Below are 12,270 nucleotides of genomic sequence, written 5' to 3' on the forward strand. Positions count from 1 at the left end.
CTTTGTTATTTTCGCATTTTGCCTTCTCCTTTTCCCACCTGTCTTTGGTGATGATTTTACAGTAGAAAACTCTACTACTTTCAATTAAGTATTATTCTATGGATACTTCTTGGTCTTTGGTCATGTGGTTTATCTCCGTGAACTTAAAGGGAAGCCTTTAAGCTCCAGTTATTCTGCGTGAGGAAGGAATGAGATATAGGAAGAGAGATTAAAAAAATTCAAGACAGTACAGAGCTCATGCTGTCATGCTTATAGCATGACAACATCAAAAAAGACATTGGTTGAGTGGTAAGAGACTCTTGGTCTCTTCCCCTTTTTTAAGGAGCTCTGAATGCACTGTTCTAACTACCAAATAGACTCCTGCCAAGGTCATAACAGAGAAAAATGATACCAAGATTTCCCATGAGCTTCTTCTGTGTTTTATTTGACTAATGAGATGCTAGGGTCTTTATGGTCTTTCTACACCATACATTAAGGGAGTAATCTGGTGCAGCTCACAATATAAAGTTCATGAGTTTGCATGAAAAGGATGCAATTTACGCTACGGTAATCAGCACTGTGGTACTCAGGTGTGAATAGTTTGTTCCATGTGCTTTGTGCACACGTGCCATATAGAACTACATTGGCTCTCTACACGCACTGTGACTTGATGTTCACATGCCTGTAAAGGCAGGGCACTTTGATGCTCCTTGCATCAAGTCATGATCATAAAATAAATGGTCAACTTTCTTGAACATCCACACATGCCTTTTAAGTTACATTAAGCTCTAATGAAAAGTCAAGTTGTCAGTTAAAAAGCATGGCCAGTGTAATATAAACTCTGAAAAACCCAGACTGGTTTATTAATTTGTTTACTACCCTAGTCTCTATGGGCTTTTTTACTATGAAATGGAATTCTCCCCTCTCATCTGTGATTTTTATTTGGTTATTTGATATTCTTTTATTTATTTTTTCAAAGACCAGAACTTTTCATTCTTCCTACTTTGTTTCTCTTAGGAAACTATTTTTACTGTTCTACATTGTCATTACTTTTCATTGTCCTATCTAACTTGCCTAGAACCATTGGAAATGAACTATGTTCCCTTTTTTTTACCCCTCTGCTCAAAAAAAGAAATTGACTGAGCATGATAATTGGACAATTGCAACAGCACAGCCAGCATTAGTACATTTGTAAATGTAAGGATCTAGTGCAATACATACGACTTAATGCAATAAAAAAGGGAAATTTTCTGCATAGGCCCAGATTATATTGAAAGATGTACTGCTCTGGGCTTGTAATGATTTGTATCGCACAACACAATGCAGAATGAAAGGACTTGAACTTTGTGACATAAATAGGAATATATGAGTGTGTTTCACATCAGAGCTAGCAGGGTCTGAAGATCTGCTACAAAAAAAATGTGCTTATCCACCATCTTACATGAATATTTTTAAATTAAACATTACACCATTATACATGGTAAGTTACTCTGCCATGTTTAACATGTTTAACACATAGTGGCAGAATGTTAGAGATTATTTTAAACCCTTGTTTTATGAGCTATCATGAAAAGCCTACCATATTTTGCCGGATGAATGGCACACTCAGTTTTGCTTTTGATGGACAGGAGGACTGAAGAGAGGAAAAAGGAAGTGGAGTTAAACACAGTCTTTCCATAAACTCATATAGAATGGAATTTTCTGGTATTCTGTAAATAGATATTTTCCTATCAACCTTTCATGTTTATGGCTATAAAGATATGTTTTTCGTACAATAACATATTTTCTAATAATAATAATAATGCAATCCTCTGATCATTTTCCTCCCTATTATTGGATAGCATTTCCAGCAACTGTGCAAACGCATTTAACTACTCAGGGACCCTGATGCCAAGTTGCGGAGGATATTCTTGTAGCAGTGACAAATAGCTTGCTCGTGGGCTGTGCAGAGTGTTGTTCTGGCAGCAATGAAGTTGTCTGTGTGTCTGTCACTTGGTTAGGCTACAGAAAGTCTAGGTGGTTTGACATTTTTTTTTTTTCGCCTTTGGAGAACTTTGTTTTAAACTTGCTTTTTTTTTTTCTGGTGAATTAGTTAATTTGACAGCAAGGTTCTTAGCAGACCCCTCACAAGTGTTACATGTGAGTACCTATATGATGAAAGAGAGAAAAAAATCTTCACAGTGCCATACTTGTTTTCCATACAAACCTACATGCTGCCATTACAGCCACCCACATATCGTTTGACAACTCACGCATCAAGCATCTTAATGAATCAGTACTAAAAAACACAGTGTCCCTGTGTAAAGCCAGATATTTTAAATGTTATTCTGACTTTACACCTTTCTGGTGAAAAATTGGGGTAAACTGTGTGATCTGTAAACAAGAAATGAGGGACAGGTTCTATTTTACTGCTCATATTTCTCATAATGACAGCACTCTAAGTTACTGATTTAATTTTAAAAATACAATTAGTAAAGCCTGCTGATTACAAAAAAAAACCCTCACAACTCTTAGTAGATAAATTAGCTTGTAGATATGTACAGGCAATCCCTACAGTGTCTTTTTTGCTACTTAAGAAAGTATATAATTTAAAGCTTCTAGATAATTTATGGGTAAAATACAAACTAGCTGACACTGCTGGCTAAAAAATAAATACTCCTCCTATTTTATTTCTGAGTTTATAATTAATGGTAAATGTGAAATTTAAATAAAAACCCAAAATAACAAATATATGAGTTATTGTATTTAAAGACAGGAAACAAAGACTTCAATATTTGTAAAAAGACGCAAGAATAATTTAAAATTCTTTGGAATGATAACAGATCTACTGCATAAAAGCTCTGCTGAATGATGTAAATCTAGACTAAGTAAAAGGAAGTAAACTCTATTTTCATGAAAGTCAATATACAATGGCAGTGTTTTAAAAGGGTCTAACAGGCTTTTAATCTTATAAAGGAAAAATGTTTATTTTTGTTCTTTCTGTATATATAGATGTATTTGCTGATTTGATTATCCATATTGGCAGATCAGTTTAAATAGACTTTGAAACAGTCTTACATTCTTTAGCAGACTAAGTCACTGTACTGGTTTTGCATTCACAAAAATGTTTCTAATTATTTTTTCCTTTTTAAATTCCCAATATAAAAAAAAATAAATCCTACTGTGGGTAATTAGAAAAATAATCAAAGAACTCTAAGTATAAGGACTCAGAAGAGATGTTGAAAGGTATTTTAGCATTATAAATCAAGGGTACAAAGAGGAAATTTCAGCTAAAAGTGATGTTTGAGTCAGTTTGTTTTCATTGTGACTGGTGATAGTACTTAAGTTAGCCTTCTAGACTACATGGGTATTACTAAACTAAATTCATCAAATTTGCAACTATATCTTTGCCAGAAACATTTTTGAAAAGAGCCAACAGCAGAGATTTTCTAGCTTTCATCACTTAGAAGCACAGAGTGAGGCTATTGATCCTAAAATTGCTGGGATTTTCGAAGGAGACTGCTTGTTTGTTCTGTGCTGTTGTCACTGAAGTGGTTAAAGCTTTGTTTGTTTGTTTTGGTTCTGAATGGCTCTTAATGGATTAAGCTTTCCAGCTTTCACCAAAGCTGAAACTGTTTATTAAAGTATCAAGATATAAACTAACCTCTGAGAATTTTAACAAACTATATGAGGCCATGCAGTCCTAATGACTTATCCATATGGATCCTTTTGAAGGCTTTGGTGTGTTTGTTTTTGCAACTCATACCATACCGAATTATTTTAGTTGTTTTGGGGAAACAAGTCTATGTGAAGTTGGACATTATAATGAAATACGGATTCTTTTCCCTCATGGGTTTTATGTAGGTGCTTTAAGTGTTTCATCAAATCATCATTATCATGTGTACAAAATACAGCAATGAAATATTTGTAGTGTTTTATTTGCACCTATTGTTTTATTATTTATGATATTTACTGCAAAAGTGACCAAAAGAAAACCTCCGTGGTAATTAACCCAATAGACAAGCTCTGTTGTAAAAAATCACCAATCTAAAAAGCCAGAGGACATGGACAGGCATACTGCAGAGTCTTTTTGACTAACATCAAATATATTTATAGAGTATGTTATATTTGCCATTTCTACAATCAGATTTAACCAAGGTTTCAGCAGAAAATTTTAAAAGCCTGTCTCAGAATAACACAATTACCTACTGGACGTAGAGCTGATAGAGAATATAATTCACAAAATGATTGATTATGTAACATCAAGCATAATCCTTTAATTTTCAAATTTTAACATGTCCACATTTTTATTGTGCTACCAAGGATTATTCCCATTTCTATGTCAGGAACAGGTTACCTTGATGTAAGACCAGCTGTTTATTCAAACAGTTAAAAACTTTTCCAAAACTTTTGAAGAAGGGCTTCAACTTCAAAGTTCTCAATTAAAAAAAAAAAAAAAAATTATTAAAATCAAATTACTGGTTTGGTGTTGGTTGGATTTTATTTGTTTGGGGGTTGGGTTTTGTTTTTTTTTGTATGGAGATATCTACCCTCACAAGATGTTAGAACACCATCATTCTATTCAAAGAGGTTGCCATTAGACTTTTTCATTATAGTCTTTTGTACAGTATATGTTATGTGGAGTCTAAAAAGAGGAATAATAGGAAATCTGAATCTTAACACCTATTGTTATTTTAAAGATTTGCATTTCTATCTAGTCCCAGCTAGAGGTAGTCTTGTACCAGGCAACATCCAGATATACAATATCTGACTTAGAAAATTTCAGTATAAGGAGAAGTTAAAAAGATTGTGCCAAGATAAGAAGAGATGCATGTGCATGGGAAAACTTAGTTGATATTAGGTACTGAATGAGACTGTAATTATTTTCAAAAAGTACTCCATCCTGCTGGGTGTATATAATTCTAATATCTTATACCTTTTAATACCACCTATGTATATGCTTAGCGATGAACAAACAAATTCAACTTCTGTTTCTCCTTATTCATCTAGTTGTTCCTTAACAGCTAGTGTTCTAAGCCAGAGCTCAATAGATAGTGACTACCAATATTTGGAAACTACATTATTTTATACGTACAGAAGCATTGGAATTCTGGAGAAACCCTCAAAAGTCCTTTTATTAACTAGTGTTAATTGAAATAAATAAGAAAATTATGGAAACCTGGCATAAGCAAAACTGCTTATGAGATTATATTCAATGAGTCATTGATTTCAGTATAGGCTAATTTTGGCTTTATGGTGTCTCTTATATTTTAGATAAAATCTCACACATTCATTGGAGAAATAGTTACCACTAATATTTGAGATTCCAATATTAAGAGATGTTGTTTGGTTAAGTGCAATACATTGATATTGCACTTTTTTGTTTGTTTGTTTGTGTAAAAGTGCAAGAAGAAAAATTCATTACTCCTCGACATTATAAAAGCTTCAGGAGGAAAAGTGTGAAATTGATGTAAGGTTTATGGTCTAGTTTATGGAAAATACATACACTGAAACCTCCATAAATATTTGCAAGAGTCATACAGCTCGAGCAGTAAAAACAGGCTCAGCAGCTGAGGGCTCTAAAGAAACAATTTTCTATATGAAACATCATAAATGGATGCATTCAACATTGAATGATCCCACATCCACAAATGGTTCAAGGAATTGAAGGAAAGTGTTTAGAAACAAAAGTTTTGTAAGCATTATTATCAAAACAAACTGACTCCAGTGAGACAAAACATAAGTATAGTTAAAGGACTGGCCCCTGGGATGTCATATTATCAGAAAAATAGATTTCAATCACTTCATTTTTTTCCTATGATAGAAAGTTACTCTGTTTTTAAGACCCTTTTGTGTAATTTTACTAAGGCAAAAAGTGCAACTACCATTCTAAAAGGTGGTCCTATAACTTATTTTCCTTCATATAATTCTAACCTATTTTCTGAGAATATATATAAGTTGTTTTATTAAGTTTATTTCATTAATCCACAGAAAAGGATGGAAACACTAGTGTTAACATTATCAGTGACAGTGAGAATGTTTTAAGCACCTATGTATGTTTAAATACCTTTCTTTTTTTTTACCACAACTGGTAGTCAAATTTGCCTCAATTTTTATCTCAACTAAATTTAAAGTACTTTGAGAGAAATATTTATCAGAGAGTAACCATAATCTAGGAAAGGGAGTAGAATGAAGGAGTGAAGAAAGAAGTAGAGGTACGACCTGTTCAGACAAAGTGTTATGAGGATTCATTTTTCTTTCTCTTGTTTCACAGAATCATAGAATGGTGTAGGTTGGAAGGGACCCCTGTAGGTCGTCTTGTCCAACCCCCATGCAGAAACAGATTCATGTAGACCTTGTTGCTCAGGCACATGTTCTGATGGCTTTTGAATATCTCCCAGGATAGAAACTCTACAACCTCTCCAGGTAACCTTCGTATGAATGTTTTAAATTAAAACAAGTACATTTAATATATTAAGATATCCCTTTATATTAATTTTCTAGAGGATTTCCTAGCAAATTATGCAGTCTTGGAGTTTGTTACTGTAAGTCGATCAGCCCTCAAACTCTATCAGCCTTTTATTTGAGGTATGACTCCATTGTAGATGGGTAACATTTTTATTGGGATAGGTCAATAAATAAGAAACTTCTAAAGAACTTGGTTCAGGTATGTAGCATGTGTAGTTTGACTGCTTCTAGAATGTGTATTGATACTTCTAGAGTCATAGAATCAAGCAGATTGGAAAAGACCTTTAAGATCATCAAGTCCAACCATTACACTAGGACTGCTAAGACCACCAATAAACATATCACTGAGGGCCTTATCTACATGGTTTCTGAACACTTCCAGGGACGGTGATTCCACAACTTCCCTGGGCAGCCTGTTCCAATACCTGATTACCCTCTCTGTGATGAAATTTGTCCTAATATCCAAACTAAACCTCCCCTGGCACAGGTTGAGGCCATTACCTCTTGCCATATCACTTGTTACTTGAGAAGAGACCAACCCCTAACTCACGACAACCTCCTTTCAGGTAGTTGCTGGGCACAATAATGTCGCCCCTGAGCCTTCTCTTCTCCAGACTAAACAATCCCAGTTCCCTTAGCTGCTCCTCATAAGACTTGTTCCCCAGACCCTTCACCAGCTTTGTTGCTCTTTTCTGGACTTGCTCCAGCACCTCAATGTCTTTCTTGTAGTGAGGGCCCAGAACTGAACACAGTATTTGAGGTGCGGCTTCACCAGTGCCACATATAGGGAGATGATCACTACCCCACCCTGATGGCTAAGCTATAGCTGATGCCACTGGCCTCCTCAGCTGCCTGGGCACAAGCTGACCCATGTTCAGCAGCTGTCAATCAGCACCCCCAGGTCCTTTTCTACCTAGCAGCATTCCAGCCCCTCTTCCCACTCAACCCCAGTGTTGCATGCAGTTGTGGCCCAAATGCATGACCTGGCACTTTGCCTTGTTGAACCTCATACTATTAGCCACTGCCTCCAATCCAGCCTGTCCAGATCTCTCTGCAGAGCCCTCTTACCCTCCAGCAGATCAACACTCCCAGCCAATTTGGTGTCATCTGCAATTTTACTGAGGGTGCACTCAATCACCTCATCCAGATCATCAATGAAGATATTGAACAACACTGGTCCTAACATCATGCCCTGAGGGGCACCACTGGTGACTGGTTGCCTACTAGATGTTATGCCCATTTACTTAAATCTTTTCATCCCAGTACACTTTTTCATAATCGGCTGTGAAAAGAAACTCCTTGACCCCCACAGTCAGTAGAAACTACGGGTCATTCCATGGTAGATCTATGCTTATAAACAGTTGGGCATTCTTACAAATGTCACCAGTGTCAGCTGATACATTGCTAAAAGAACACAGGTAAAAGAAATCTGGACGCAACCAAAGTGAAGTTGCATTTACCTTTTAAGCTGCACTTGTAGCTGAAATAAAAATTTAAAAGTGAAGAGCATTTTGATGTTATGTAAAATTTTACCAATCATAGTAGCCCAAATTTACAACTTTGCTGAAGGTAAGGTACATGTTTCTATTTATACCAATCTGAAGCAGTGCATTTATGTGATAGAAAATTGTCCGGGATATAGGAATACATTCAATGTTTAAAGTTTACTGTAGTAGCTCTAACCACTGCCCCCTCTCCAGTACATGGCAGATGTATCAGAGGATGAGGAATATCTAAGTGATGAGCAGGTATTATTCTTCATACATGATTCAGTCAATCTCTTTATATATAAGCCTGTATAAGATTAATTGTGCCTGTTTGCCTGTTTTCAAATTTGTGTACTGGCACACGTTATGCTTAAAATTGTGGAAGAAGAAAAATAATGAAATTCTTCTCTGCCTTTTTTGCTACTTAGAAAGATTCTTAATTTCTGGTAAAGAACTGAACTGGGCGCTCAGAATCCTGACATCTACAAGCTTAATTGTCTTCCGAACTTTTCCACTGTATTAGTGCAAGTGACAGTGAAAGCAACTGTGTATCAGTTCTTCAGCCCTGTAGCTCACAACTCAAAGTATCACATTAAACCAGTCTTGATCCTGTACTTTTATAGTCTACATTAGACATTGATCTGCAACTCCCTGGCCTTAGTAGGCAACATGATCTACCTCTGCTTGCAATTTTCACTGCAAAACCACTTTTACTTCATGAAAATCCTATATATTATTTTGCATGAATTAGAAATTAACACTTGCAATAAATTCAGTTTATGTGATAATATGTAGAAATTCAGATAATACAAACTCTATCCATATCATACAAAAATCTTTATCTGGAATATTGATGTCAAAACTGAAAAGTCTTGGTTTTCAGTATTTATATAAACTTGGAAGGTGAAAGTCTATGGTTCCTGAAAAACATGGAAAGAATTTGATGGCTGAGGTGAGGAGGGTGTTGGCTTTATTGTGCATACTCCTGGTTTTCTTTTCAGGATTCAAATTGGAACGTCTCAGGTGGTGTATCAAAAGCTAAATTATTTTTCCTTATTTGTGCAATCTAACAACACAGTCATACTGGGGGGAGGTGAGGGGGTGGGAGGAGAAGAGAGTTAGGGGGGATTAAAAAAAAAAGAAAAAGACAGGAATAGTTCTGTCTTGAAACAGACTTCCCAGAGATGTGTATGTCTTAAAGTGAGTTGGATTTCAATTTGGTAATTAAGCAAAGAGTATTTCTTCAAGGCTTTACAATGCATTAATGATATCCAGACAGCTATTTGATTGTTTCCCCTCTCAGAGAGCTGTCAATGCTCATGTTAGCTGTATTCATGTTGCCCACTACAACATCTGTCTTGCTCACTGAAAAAAATCCCTTTATACACTGCTAGGCTTCTTTGTTTTGTTTAATTTTCATACCCAACCTATTGCAATCAATCAGGTAGCTGTTTCCTATCTTATGAGTCTAAAAGTAGACACAAGTTCTACTTCATTTATTGTCCTTGCTTAGAGTATACAAGGATAGGAATATTACTCTGGCAAATAAGATGCATAACAATCTTGATTTTCTGAGATAAATTTTCTGTGTTTCTTATTAGGGACACCGGAAATTCTTAAGCTAGCTGCTTAGACAATAGAACTTCTGTTTTAGTTTGCTGAGTACGTGCTTCCTGTGCTCATGGGACTTAGCTGGGACACATGGGAGAGAGAAACAGAGAGAAACAGTAAAAGCAATCTACAACAATCATCATCACATATGAAGGAAGTCAGTGAATACTGCTTTCCAGATCATCAATTTTGCCAAAACCCGTAAGTCCTCATAAGCAGAAACCAGTGTTGGAAATGGGGAGACATCAATTTGATAGATGGACACTCGGTGGATAAAGAACTGGATGGATGGCCACATGCAAAGGGCTGTGGTCAATGGCTCTATGTCCAGCTGGAGATCAGTAACGAGTGGTGCCCTCAGGGATTGGTGCTGGGACTGGTCTTGTTCAGCATCTTTGTCGGTGACATGGACAGTGGGATTGAGCGCGCCCTCAGCAAGTTTGCTGATGACACCAAGCTGTGTGGTTCGGTTCATACGCTGGAGGGAAGAAATGCCATCCAGAGGGACCTTGACACGCTTGTGAGGTGGGCTGATGCCAACCTCATGAAGTTTAACCATGCCAAGTGCAAGGTCCTGCACCTGGGTTGGAGCAATCCCAGGCACAGCTACAGGTTGGGCAGAGAAGAGATTCAGAGCCGCCCTGCGGAGAAGGACTTGGGGGTGCTGGTCAATGAGAAAATGAACATGAGGCGGCTTCAGTGTGTGCTCACAGCCAAGAAAGCCAACCATATCCTGGGCTGCATCAAAAGGAGTGTGATCAGCAGGTCGAAGGAGGTGATCCTGCCCCTCTACTCTGCTCTCATGAGACCTCACCTGGAGTATTGTGTGCAGTTCTGGTGTCCTCAACATAAAAAGGACATGGAACTGTTGGAATAAGTCCAGAGAAGGACCATGATGATGATCAGGGGACTGGAGCACCTCTGATATGAAGACAGGTTGAGAAAGTTGTGGCTGTTCAGCCTGGAGGAGAGAAGGCTGCGTGGAGACCTCATAGCAGCCTTCCAGTATCTGAAGTGTGGTCTATAAGGATGCTGGGGACCCTTCATTAGGGACTGTAGTGGTAGGACAAGGGGTAATGGGTTCAAACTTAAACAGGGGAAGCTTAGATTGGATATAAGGAAGAAATTCTTTACTGTAAGGGTGGTGAGGCACTGGAATAGGTTGCCCAAAGATGTTTTGAATGCTCCATTCTTGGCAGAGTTCAAGGCAGGGTTGGACAGAGCCTTGGGTGACATGATTTAGTGTGAGGTGTCCCTGCTGATGGCAGGGGCGTTGGAAGTTGATGATCTTAAGGTCCTTTCCAACTCTAACTATTCTATGATTCTATTCTAAAGTTCATGATTGTGTCTTAAAGAACAACTAGACACATTTTTGTCTATAAAGTCAACTAGTGTGACTGTCTGCATAAGGGAAGAAATTAAATTACAAGGCAGAGGAAACACCATGAGAAGGTTTTAGCCTAGAGTAAAAGATTGAAAATCAGTGGAGACATACCAGTATCTGTAATTCATGCTGAGACAGTTTTGTCCTGTCAAGGACAAGCATAATCTGTGAATTTTGAGGGTTGCAATCTATGAGTTAAGGTCTTCAGTGGAGTAAGTGCAGAAATGCATGTGAAGGTTTTGTTCTTAGTGTTATCTGGCCATGGCAACAGTTCATATCTTTGCATATACCCCTGTTTATTTCTTTGTCAGTTTTCTGAAGAAACGAATAAATATTAAACTATCAAAGGTATGTTTTTATGAACATTATACAACTAGTGTAATGTAGGTATAGATAAGTATCTCTGGGACTCATCCTATTATATATTTTTTGAATATACAGTCCCCAACAGATCAGGCATAACTTTAATTGTATCACTGTGTTAACATAACTTTATATGACTCTATGTCAATACATATATTTAATCTTTTCAAATGGTTATTCCTCTGTGACACTGACTATTGCTGGCACTGGTCTGAGGTTAAAGAGTACATGTAAGCTCATAGCTGCCTTTTAATTTTGTGGCCTTGAGCCTTTGACCCAATGTGGTGCTTGGTGTTCAATAGGTTGGGATTAAATGGACCAAGCACTTGTACATAACACCCAGCCCTGACCTTAAATATGTAAAATGAATTGCCTACTGGCTGTTGTATTGTTATGACCAGACAGTATCTCCTGAGTAGAATGAGCAGCAAAAAAGAGTAAATCACATGTTATAAACACTCCTGTGTCTAACAGCTTCATTTTCTATTGAAGGGTTTCCTTTGTACTTTTAAAATTATTATCTTTATTCAAACACATTATTTCTTTGACTTTCAATAATTGCAATAAAATTTGATTGCATTCTTTGGCTCTCAGGAAACAACTACAGGTCACTGTAGGCACCTCATGTCATTTGTTCTTCATCGTGGAAAAGGATAGTTTAAGGAGTTGTTTCTGCCAAGTTCTTTTTCATCAATCTCTCTCCACCACCCCCTCCCCCTCCCACCCCTATTTTCACCCTCCCCAAGTATTTTCACAGCAAAGTAAAAACACCGGGTTATAATATAAAATAAAATTAGAAGTGATATAAGGGTTGCATTTTATAGCTGTATTTGAGTACATTTCAAATGAATGTTTGTTAAACAGGGGGAAAAATCAGACTAGCATTGTCATGATTCTAAGAGAATTAGGTGATGAAGGAACAGGAAGAATCTGAGTAGCTTGCATTTAATTAGCACTTACTGGTACAAAATAAATTAGACAGATTTGTCTTGTTTTATG

The 12,270-nt window shown here is 36.9% G+C and overlaps 1 long non-coding RNA gene across 1 annotated transcript in view; it reads right to left on the reverse strand.

Moving 5' to 3' along the window:
* Positions 1-1,558: 1,558 nt before the first annotated feature.
* Positions 1,559-12,270, reverse strand: part of LOC133274770 (uncharacterized) — an 85,908-nt gene continuing 75,196 nt past the window's right edge. The window contains exons 2-3 of the long non-coding RNA XR_009745250.1: positions 4,509-4,603; positions 1,559-1,612 (exon numbers count right to left, since the gene is read on the reverse strand). This is a non-coding gene — a long non-coding RNA (uncharacterized LOC133274770). The remainder of the gene's footprint in view (positions 1,613-4,508; positions 4,604-12,270) is intronic.

The sequence above is a fragment of the Pezoporus flaviventris genome, unplaced genomic scaffold (assembly GCF_033815535.1).
Source record: "Pezoporus flaviventris isolate CSIRO_AGI_PZ_B2104156 unplaced genomic scaffold, CSIRO_AGI_Pfla_v1 ptg000036l, whole genome shotgun sequence".
Taxonomy (NCBI): Eukaryota; Metazoa; Chordata; class Aves; order Psittaciformes; family Psittacidae; genus Pezoporus; species Pezoporus flaviventris.